This window comes from Quercus robur, chromosome 4 (genome assembly GCF_932294415.1).
Source record: "Quercus robur chromosome 4, dhQueRobu3.1, whole genome shotgun sequence".
Taxonomy (NCBI): domain Eukaryota; kingdom Viridiplantae; phylum Streptophyta; class Magnoliopsida; order Fagales; family Fagaceae; genus Quercus; species Quercus robur.
The window spans coordinates 26328007-26340482 of record NC_065537.1 but is presented as its reverse complement, the minus strand read 5'-3'; positions in this window follow the sequence as shown (position 1 = coordinate 26340482).

The following is a 12476-nucleotide window of genomic DNA, read 5'->3' as shown; positions in this document are numbered from 1 at the left end:
TGTATCGTCCCCGTGGGAGGTCTTAATGATACATCTTTTTGAGGCTCTTGCATTGCCTGGCCCGGATGGCCGCTTGAGGGGTACAAAAGGTGACGTAACTTTCCTTCTCAGACCAGCTGATCTAGGTGTTTCCATAGATTCCTGCAATCCTCAGTGGCGTGCCCATGGTCCTGATGATAGTGACAATACAGGTTCTGATTGCGTTTCGAAGGGTCCCTAGCCATTTTTCCCGGCCATCTGAAGAAGGGTTCGTTCTTGACTTTCTCCAGAACTTGCGGTACTGGCTCTCTGAACACGGCATTAACCGTATGCATGTTGCTTTGTCCAGCCTGTCTCGAGAAATCTCTCCTCGGTTGGTTATGGTTATATCATTTTGACCTGAAATCATTCCCTTTGGGGGGAATGATCTTCTCCTTTCCTTTTCCTTGTAGCTGATCTTCTTCCACCCTTTTATACTTGTCAATCCTATCCATCAACTGATGAACGTTGGCAACGGGTTTACCAGTGAGAGATTTCCTTAAGCCATGCTCGGTGGGGAGACCGCTTTTGAATGTGCTGATGGCGACATCATTGTGGTTCTCATCCAACTTGTTATACATCTCCCAATACCTATCCGAATACGCCTTTAGGGTCTCTCCCTCGCGCATGGACAAGGACAACAGCGAACATAGGGGTCGAGGGACTCTGCTATTTGTAATAAAGCGAGAGCAGAAAGCCTGAGTGAGCTACTTATATGAGCCTATGAAATTTTTCTTCAGGCTGTTGAACCATCTCATCGCCATTGGCCCTAAGCTGGACGGGAAAACTTTACACATCAGAGCCTCATTTTGGGAGTAGATGGCCATTCTTTGGTTAAACTGGCTCACGTGCTCCACTGGGTCTCCTCGGCCGTTGTAGATGGCAAACGTTGGTTGATTAAAATGTCGGAGTAATTTAGCCCCTTCGATCCTGTGCGCGAAGGGGGATCTGGATATCTGATCGAATGCCTTGTTCATGGCGTCATTACCCAGTCTCTTGCCAGATGGGCTCTCATACCTTTGTGCAGGGTGCACCTCCTTCTCGTAAGAACAAGTTTCGCTCGGGGGAGTTCTCGACCTCCATCTGTAGCTGACGTCCTCCTCCTCATTAGAGGATGCATCTGAACTAGAGGGAGATTACTTTCGCCGTGCATGGCGCAGCTTTCTTTTCAGGTCTTCTATTTCATGTTGCATGGCCTGATGATCGTTTCGCCTTCAGGATGCACAACTTCCTATTTGGGTACGGCTTTGGTTGGTCTGGGTAGTATGTACGCTTCCCTCATGATTCCCTCCATTGCCTAGATTTGTTCCCGGGTTGGGAGGATTATTCTGCCGTTGAGAGCCAATAGGTTTCGTCAGTTGAGGGTCAACTTGGTGGGGATTCTCCTGGTATGGACCTAATTCTGCCATGCCTAACCGTCATACTTACCAACACTTAAGTTCTCCCTACAGACGGCGCCAATTGTAGGAGAACAATTTGGTGACCCAATCCTTGTCGCTCAAGTCTTGGTCCAAAAGGTCCCTCACATTGAATTTTTGTAGAGTATGGGCTAAAGAACTCGGTTTCAGTTAGATTTAACGGTTTGATGCATGGGTTAAGGGAATGCAAAAACAAGAACGAAAATGCCACTGTGTAGAAAAGTCTCCAGAAATGATAAGGCTAAAAACTTGATTAATAGATACCGATCAATGCAGTAAGACTTCTCTACAGTATTCTCTCCTTTTTCTCTCCCCCTTCTCTTGGGGGACCTTTACATATTATATAGGCCATTTCCAATCATCTGGGCTTTACACTTGTTGATCATCCAAACCCCCACTTGAGTACCTGTCCCATCAGACACCCCTCTCAATTCTTTGTGAGTTGCGGTAGCCAAGGTAGCACTGTTCAGGGGTCTTCTCCTCATTAATGCGGCCAAGAGAGTAGTTGTAAGGCATTTAATGTGGTGGTGGCAGCCTTTGCTGAGATATTTCGGGTTTCCTTCCTTTTTACGTATTTGGAAGATGGACTATAGTGGCTTGGATGTACCTTGGCTCCGGATTTTGTAGTATCCGAGGAGAAATTACTCATTGGACATGTTCTCTTTGCCCCAGTGGGCCTGAATAAGGATTGCTTGGGCCACGCTGACTCCTCGGACGGGCCTAGGGCCCAGCCAGCCTGTTGTTTTGGGCCGGTCCCCGCAAGTAATATTATAAATTAAAATTAAAGTTGATAATTCAAGAATACCCGTGTAGAACATCTTGATAATTTGATGTAACATAAAAATCAAATAAGAAAATTGTTAAAATTAATCTATTAATTCTAACCATATTTAATCATTAATTCTAAGACCCTAACCCTAAGCATATAAATTAGATCAAAGCTAAGAAAATTAGTTTAAACAAAAGGCAACCAATACACAAAACCTAATCAATTTAATAAAAAGAAAATACAAAAACAAAGGAGCCTTTAGAAACTTGACAATGTTTTCGAATATTTTGAATTCATTAATTAAAATCACTTGAAGACGAAAAACTAATAATAAAACTAAAGAAAATAAACAAAATGAAAATAATAATAATAAAAGAAGAAAGAATGCATACCTGCATTGTCATGGGATTTAGGCATTCACATATTGAAATAAGTTTCACTCCAAAAAGGATATATAGGGTTATATATATTGGTAGAGTTCCATTTGAAATATAATTCATTTAAATCTTATTGAAATTAAAGATATCTAATCAATGTGTTTGTTTTTATCCCATAAAAATTGGAATTAAAAAAAAGGTCATATGAATAGAATGAAAAAAAAAAGAAAAAAGAAAAAAAAAAGAGTTGATTCAACATAACGTAACATATAAAAAGAGTTGATTCAACATAACGTAACATACAAAAAATTTAAAAATTTAAAAAATTTAAAAAACAGAGAGAAAGAGAATGTAGTTGATAGCTATAAGGAATTTTGATATATATATTTAAATGTCATCAACGTATAAATTATCAAATTAATGGAGATATATACTGTTTTTTGGAATAGATAGAGATTATTAAATTATTGAAGATATATACTATTTCCTGGGATAGATTTATATTAATTACCTCTTGAAGAATTTGGATTGTCCTTATCCCTTAATAATCAAGTTTTATAGCTTGAGATTCTAATAAAATAATATTAATTTAATAATATTAAAATTTTGAAAATTTAGATGATAAATATTATCTAAATTAAATTTTTGTATGTTAAATATTATCCCCTAATTTAAGAAATATATCCTAACAAATAAAAAAAAAGTTAAATAGATGATAAATATTATCTAAATTAAATTTTTGTATGTTAAATATTATCCCTTAATTTAAGAAATATATCCTAAAAAATAAAAAATAATGTTAATCTAATTTTATTTAATGATAAGAATGAATTAGAGTTTTGGTAGTATACTATTTCTTTTTAGTTCTTTAAAAATCTAAAAATTTAATAAAATTTCTACAATTTGGTAAAGCCACATGGCACCACCACGGTGTCTAAGCCCAACTTATAGAATATATATTTTGTTTGATAAACAATAATCACTCAAATAATTAGTATAATAAAAAAGGAAAAAAATTTTGGTATAATAATTATCAAATATAAAATGATAACACCTAATAAAATTATTATTTTGTAATCTACCAATTGTGCTCTAATGAGAATTTTGTATCTTTGGTTAATTCTCAAACCATAATAATATAAATTGTATAAATCATAAGCAAATTAGGTTAAACAAAAAAAAAAAAAAACACAAAACCTATTTGATTTAATGAAAAAAAAATTAGAGCAAACAAATACATACCTAAAAGGTTGTAGGTAGAAGAAGAGAAGTATAAAGAAAAAGAACCATATAGTACATATTCATTATAAATTATTTAGTATATATACACTCCACATTGAAGAAATTGATATGAATAAAAAGTCTAATGTTAATCTAATTTGTGGGAGTGTAAAACTGAAGTCTAAATCTTAAAAAAAGTGGTAAGAGGAAATTCAAAGAATTTAGTGTTTTATCTAAATACTAAGAGTAGTTGCTGTTTTTTTTTTTTTTTTTTTTTTTTTTTTACATGTACTACCTTGTTGATTTTTTTAAGTGTACAACGTTGCTTTATATATATATATATATATATATATATACACACACGTGTAGTAATATAATTTAAATTAAAAAATAAGGATAAGTTGAAGATTTTGGATTGTAATCAAATTGATATTATTTATCAACTTATAAATTATAATAAGAAAATGATTAGATGAAGAATTTGGATGTAATCAAATTATCAACTTAGAAATTATAGGAGAAGAAGATAAGAACAAAAAAAAAATGTCTATTTTTTAAAAAAATCTAACAAAATTTTTGCAATTTGATGGAGAGGGAGAGAATTTTCAATTGTGTGCAAAATTAGATATTTAATCATTTTAGGAATTATAAGAGAAGAAGAATTAACTTAGGATGTATATTTATCCAAAATCTTCATCTAATACTTTATTTTTACGTGTGCTATATTGTTTTTTGGTTACACGTGATAATATAATTAAAAAAAAAAAAAAAAGGATTAGATGAACAGTCTATTGATTTTAGGTTTTGTTGATAACATTTTAGATAAACACAACTGTTATAGTTGTAAATCAAATACTACTTTCTTTTATTATTTGATTTGTCATATTTATTCAAAAAATATGTATATATTTATTCTTAAAATCTAAAAATTTATTAAAATTTTTGCAATTTGGTGAAGCCACTTGGCACAACCACAGTGTCTAAGCCCAACTTTTATTATATATATAATATGATAATTTTTAGACCCCTTAAACAATTGATTTAACCTAGGTAATTAGCCAAGTTGTTACTTAGTCCAATTAAACAAGTCTAGGTTATCACAATAATAAAGATCAAATCATGCAAAACAGCGGAAAATAAATAACACAAGATATGATCACCCAGGAAACCAAACCGGTAAAAACCTGGGGAGGATTTGACCTAACTATCCTCAAGGTAAACTTGAATCCACTATCTTGAAAGAATCGAAGTTTATATAATAAGACTTACAAGCCCCCACGCTCGACTTCTTATTGCTACCAACCAGTAGAACTTACTGACACGACTATGTGCAAGCTCCGAATCCACGGACTCCTTCTTTCTTGGATTCACCACCAGATACAAGCACATCTGCTTGTGCTTTCTTTAAGCTTCAATGGCAGCAACTGAATTGATCATCAAGGTATAGATAAATCTTCTCCTTGAAAACCCTAAGTTTGTGTAAAGGAAAGCTCCTCTAGATCTCACAAGAGATTTACACAAATCGCAATTATGAGCAACACTAAAACGTGGCTAGGATTTGCCTTTTATACTTAGGACAAATAAGAAACCCTAAAAACATTTTAAAACACCTAGGGCTGAGTTGGAAAAATCTGCAGAAAATCATTCTGCCTGAGATTCGATCGATCGAGCCTGTCTTTCGATTGATCGAGCTAGGTCGAAAGGCACAATGCTTTCCTGCTTTAACTCGATTCCAACTTTACATAAAATCACAACTTTGAGCTAGACTAAAACACTTCTAAACACATTGTTTTGATCATGGTTTGCCAACAATACAAATTAGAGTTCTAAATACATAAAATCCTAAGACTTTAGAACTTAACAAACTCCCCCTTTGACAATCCGTGACAAAACACAACTAGAAGCTCACAGTTTACAAAATAAAAAGCCCTTTAAAAATAATGCTCATAAAACAAATTCAATCCTAACTACTATCCATCAGTTGCAAGTGTAGACAGCAGCTTAATTGAATCAACCTGTATATTTCCTGAAACACTAAACAAAATGCATAACCGCATGTGTAGAAACAATACAAGTAAATAAATTAACTTCTTGATTTCAAACAACACACAAATAAAGACATATATCAATGAATAACTCATAAATATAAATCAATAAGCAGTTTGAAACAAGAAACATATAAAGTACCAACAAAACATAAAACTCCCCCTAACATGAATATCCCATCAAAAACATGGTAAGAGCTAAAAATGTAAAGTACAAAGTGAAGCACCTAGATACAATCTAAACTCCACAAGCTCCAACCAAAATAAATAAAATTCCCCCTGAAAGCAAAAACTCTACAAAGTACTCCCCCTTTTTGTGACGGAATGCCAAAGGGCAAACAGAATCCATCATCAAAAGGGAGGTGGTCTAAACTGCGCCAACTTCGCACGCAAGGCACGGATCTCATCGAGCATGTCCACCAAAATCTGTCCATGAGCCGCTTGAATGGACAAAACATGATCCAACGTGCGACGAATGTCTGAATCATCCAAAGCAATCGGTGGAGGAACATCATCATCAGCAGCAGCAACTGAAGTCTCAGCAGCATCAACACCTGTAGAAGAGGGAGGAGGGGGAACACCACTAGATGACGCACCTCTAGGACGTGAAGAAGCAACTCGCAAGTGAGTAGCCCTCTAACGAAGAAAGGTGGCACCTATAGGAGCAACAACATGAACAGGCTCACCAGACGAAAAACCATCTAGACCTAAAAAGAGCAAAATCCTATGAATGAAAATAGGATGAATCAGCGCATGCCCTACGGTAGAACTCCTATGAACCTCGTTCAAAGAACGAAGGAACAAGTGAGAAAAACTGATAGACGCTCTAGAAACAAAGGCATACAAAAACACACATCGCTCTAAAGGGATGGTGTGGAAGTGAGAAATAGGCCACAACAAATGACACGCTATCCTAAAGAAAAGATAGGCCATCTTGGTAAGCTCAGCGGACGTGATTCGAGGATCAGAACCCCACTGGATAGATGACCCAATGATATATGACATGACTACATCTAATAAGGGTGACTCATCATAGGGATAGTCAGGCTCCCGAACAACCGGAACCCAAAGAGCCTCAGCCACTACCCGAGGGGTAATGGTGAACTCAACACCTCGTATCCAACTCCTAACAAGGGTGTTGGAATCATAGACGTGACAAGAGAGGTTCGAGAAGAACTCTCTAATCAGGGCGGTCGGAGGTGGATGATCTATCTCTAAGAGTGGCAACCAACCTCTAGACTCAAAATTGGCCCTAATGGCCGGATCAAGCTCATCTAAGACAACAGCTCGCTTAGCCCAAATCTTACGCTTACGGTTCAAAGTCTCAAAGGCCTCTCTGCACTTATCATTCCTAAACTCCTCAACCCTAGAGGGAGACACAGAGGAAGTGGAAAGGGTCCTATTGGCTCTAGTTTTCTTAGGCATGGTGCTAAGATAAGGACCAAAACACAGAGCAAAAGAACAAAAACACAAAACCAAGGGCAGACTGCAAGTTAGCACAAAAAAACATAGAATTAAAATCTATATGATGCATGAAAAATTTAAATGGTATAATGCACGTTCTAATGCAGTGAATTAAGTCCAAAAAGTTCAAATTCACAAAATTGGCTTAACACGAAAACCCCAAAATTTGAAAAACCATTTGATCAATTTGAAAAATATTGACGAATTGATCATCACACATGATAGAAATCAAAAAATAATGACCAAATACATCAATTTGACAAGCCAATTTCATCAATTTAACCCAATTAGACAAAAATCCCCAATTTGGATCAATTTCAAACCCTAGAAATTCCAATTTTCCAAAAACCACAAAATTAATCAAATTAAACTACAAGAATCATCATTATAGCATCCTAGAACAAAAACCCATTGATCAATTTCACCAAAACAGGTTCGAAACATCAAAAAACCCAATATATTGAAAGTGCCGAAAATACCCACAACAATGCATGAAAGATGCATGAAAACATGAAATAAAATGCAAAAGGAAGGGCAAAAGAGACTTACCGGCCTTCAAGGAAAAAAACCTTGCAAAAATCTTGGAGGAAAACGACAAAAAATCGATGGTGGAGCCTTAGCCAAGTCGGAGAGAGAGAAAAGTTGAAAAACTTTTTGAAAAAGTCCTTTTTAAAAAGACAATCTGACCTTTTAAAAAACATGTTTCACAAGTTTCGATCGATTGAAAAACAGCCTCGATCGATCGAAACAGACAGAGACTCTATAAAATCAATTTGAAACAAGTTTGATCGATCGAAAATCAATTTCGATCGATCGAAACAGACAGAGGCTCTCTCTATCAAAATTAAAAATTTTCGATCGATTGAAAAACAGAATGGATTGATTGAAATGGGCAGAGGCTCACCAAATTTGAAAAAAAAAACACAGTTTTTGAACAAAATTTAGCATCAACTCAAAGCATTGAAATTTAAGAACAAAATGTATGAGTATGGGATGATATGATTTTCAAAAACAAGAATTTTAAGCCCAAATTCCCCAAAACAAAATTTCTTGCATTCTCCACAAATTTTCAAGTAACAAATTAATTTTGCAAAAAATTCAAAGTATTTGCAAAATTTGGTTGGTCAGACCATAAACACACACAATAACATGTACAAAGTTTAGCAAAGAGTAATTTGTGTAGTGTGTGCAACTAGCAAAAACTTGAGATACATGTGAGGTGATATGTGAATAGCAATCAATCACAAAGTCTACAAAATTCATTACAAAGAATTTAAAAGAGACTATCACCTAAAGAGTTACATCATATAACTCCCATATCTCCTAGATCATAAGCTTGCAATCATGTAAGTTTCTTGTATTTATGCCTCATAATATACATACCAATTTTAAGTCATGTGAGTTTGGCATCAAGCCTAATAGTACACACCAATTTTAAGTACTAAGCAATTTAAACCGAGGCTTCACCTTATGTTCTTTTTGTGCATGTGCTACACTTTCTCGAGAACAAAATCTTATGATATGCACTAAGGTGTTCATAATTGGCTAGTGAACAGTGGTGAGATGGTTATTTATGCCTTTCTCTAAAAATTCAAGTCAAACATTTAAAAACATGTGACTTCAAGATTAAGACAGAATAATCAAAAATTATAAACATCTTTCCCACACAACATGCACTACAAAGCTTCAATTAGTAAAGTGCAATAAGTAAGCTCATCAAAGCTAAACAAGATACAAAAGACATGTTATGTGAAAATAAATTGACCAACCTTGTTCTCAAAAACCAAGAAGAATAGTACAAAACAAAATTTGCTTCCTTTTTCTTCCTTTTTTAAAATTTTTTTTTTTTATTATTAAAAAAAACACCTAGAATGAAATGCATGAATGTTATGCAATGCAAATCCTAGAAAAACGGAAAGCACAAAAACACAACCAAAGAACAATGGTCACAAAGGGTAGAGCAATGAAACACAAGGACCATGTTAGAAAGACTCAGTTAGTTCGAGTTTTTTGCATCCAAAACCTTTTAGATGCACCATGAGTATTGGAGTTCTTATTCACATGAGAATGATTACCAACTCCAGGATTAGAATAAAGGTTTAAAATCTTTACCAATTCACCAATAAGTACCATAGGATCTTGTACTTAAGGCACATGTACTTTTGGTTTATTTGCTCTCTTTGCAGCTTGCAGCTTATAACAGTTTGGACGAATGTGTCCAGACTTTCCACAAAAGTGACAAACCCATGCAAGCTTATCATGTGTCTTGTCCTTAGATATTAGATTTAGACTCTTTTAGATCAACCCTAATCTTCCTAGATGATGAACCTTCTAAGATTTTAACAACCTCACTCACAGGGGGTTTGATAGTTTCGCTCACTATCTCACTCACAGAAAGTTCAGAAGAAGAAGATGAAGGAACAAACTTTGTGGAATGGGGAGCAAACACAGAGATGCTTTCAACATAATCTAATTCAGTTTTGTCAGAAGAAGACTTTTGAACACTCAGCATTTGATCAAGTTTAGAACTAGTAGATCTTGCAACAGATAAATCAAGTTCCAAAGATTTAACTTTATCAAGCAAAAGCATGTTTTCATTTTTCACATTGTTCAAAAGTTCATTAGCATTAAACAGTTTAACAAACAAATTCTTCTTTTCAAGCTCAAGAGATTCAATTTTCTTCAAGCCAAGTTCAACATTCATAGCATCCTTTGCAGCAACTTTGCAAAGTTTATTATAAGCCTCTTGAAAATCTGCATCTTCAGATAGTTCCCCATCAGAAGGGTTCTCTTCAACAGATATGCTCTCATCGACTACAGCAGTAGCGGTGAAAGCAATGAAGTTTCCATCCTCATCACAGTCAGACTCATTACCAGAAACTTTACCATCACTAAGAGTTACAGCCATAGCCTTACCCTTAGACTTCAAATAGGTAGGACATTCAGATTTCATGTGTCCATACCCTTGACATCCAAAATACTGAGAGCCCAAGGAATTATTGGAAGATTGACCTACTTTTTCTCTAGGTTTATCATTGTTGTTAACCTTAGTGGGATTATACTTTCTAAAATTTCTAGGTTCAGCAGTGTTTGTGCCTCTTGCCTTTCTATTACTATTCTTGAGAAAATTTCTAAAGTTCTTAGCAAGGTAGGCAATCTTTGTAGCAGAGAGTTCATCATCAAATCCACCACCTTCAACATCATCAACTGACTTAAGAGCCATTGATTTGGATTTGGTAGTTTTGGGTAGATCCAACTCATAAGATTGAAGAGATCCTACAAGTTCATCAACAGGGATGGAGTCCACATCCTTGCTTTCAGTAATGGCAGTCACCTTGGGTCTAAAGTCTTCAGTTAAAGATCTAAGAATCTTCCTAACAATTTTAGATTGATCATAGATTTCACCCAAGTTAAAAGCAGAATTAACAATATCATTCAATTTAGCATAGAATTCATCAAAAGATTTATCATCAGACATCCTAATGCTTTCAAATTTAAAAGTCAATTGCTGCAATTTATTGATTTTGACAGCTTTTGTGCCTTCATGCACAGTCTGGAGGATATTCCAAGCAATATGAGCAACCTCAACATTGGAGATTCTCTTAAATTCCTCCATAGAAACAGCGTTAAAGATCGCATTCATAGCCTTGCTATTAAATGCAGCTGCTTCTTTTTGAGAAGTTTCCCACTCATTAACAGGTGTAGTGGGCTTCTCCCATCTGTATTCAACGGAGTTCCACACCCTCTCATCAATGGATTTCAGGAATGCTTTCATCCTTACTTTCCAATAAGCATAATTATTCCCATCAAAGTGAGAAGGAATAACTAGAGAGTGTCCGTGTTCCATGACAACAGGGGTTAAGGATCAGCTCAGAGATCAAAGGATCAACAACAAAAGAGCTACCTGCTCTGATACCACTTGATAGTTTTTAGACCCCTTAAACAATTGATTTAACCTAGGTAATTAGCCAAGTTGTTACTTAGTCCAATTAAACAAGTCTAGGTTATCACAATAATAAAGATCAAATCATGCAAAGCAGCGGAAAATAAATAACACAAGATATGATCACTCAAGAAATCAAACCGGTAAAAACTTGGGGAGGATTTGACCTAACTATCCTCAAGGTAAACTTGAATCCACTATCTTAAAAGAATCGAAGTTCATACAATAAGACTTACAAGCCCCCACGCTCGACTTCTTATTGCTACCAACCAGTAGAACTTACTGACACGAACACGTGCAAGCTCCGAATCCACGGACTCCTTTTTTCTTAGATTCACCACCAGATATAAGCACACCCGCTTGTATTTTCTTTAAGCTTCAATGGCAGCAACTAAATTGATCATCAAGGCGTAGATAAATCTTCTTCTTGAAAACCCTAAGTTTGTGTAAAGGAAAGTTCCTCTAGATCTCACAAGAGATTTACACAAACCGCAATTATGAGCAACACTAAAACGTGGCTAGGGTTTGCCTTTTATACTTAGGACAAATAAGAAACCTTAAAAACGTTTTAAAACACCTAGGGCTGAATTGGAAAAATCTGCAGAAAATCATTCTGCCCAAGTTTCGATCGATCGAGCCAGGCCGAAAGGCATAATACTTTCCTGCTTTAACTCGATTCCAACTTTACATAAAATCACAACTTTGAGCTAGACTAAAACACTTCTAAACACATTGTTTTGATCATGGTTTGCCAACAATACAAATTAAAGTTCTAAATACATAAAATCCTAAGACTTTAGAACCTAACATAATATATAATATAATATAATATGATTGTCCTTAAACACTCATGATTTATTAACAATTTTCCTAAGACACTCATGAATAAAAAAAAGATTGTTTCTCAAAAAAAAAAAAAATGAATAAAAGAAAGATAATGAGTCATAAAGCATCAACATTGATGATACCAAAAAATTAAACATTTAGGGGATGCTTGGTTTGTGTTTCCAAACAACCATTTTTAGTTTTTAAACAGCATTTCACGCACTTTTTCACCCACACGTATTTCTACAAATGTTTTCAAACAATAATTTTCAGTTTTTAAACACATTTACCAAACGGGCCCTTTACAACACAAAAAATCACTTTATTTATTTTAACTTCTCATTCTCATGTTACAGTACAACCAAGTATTGATATATTTTTTTTTTTATCGCTTCA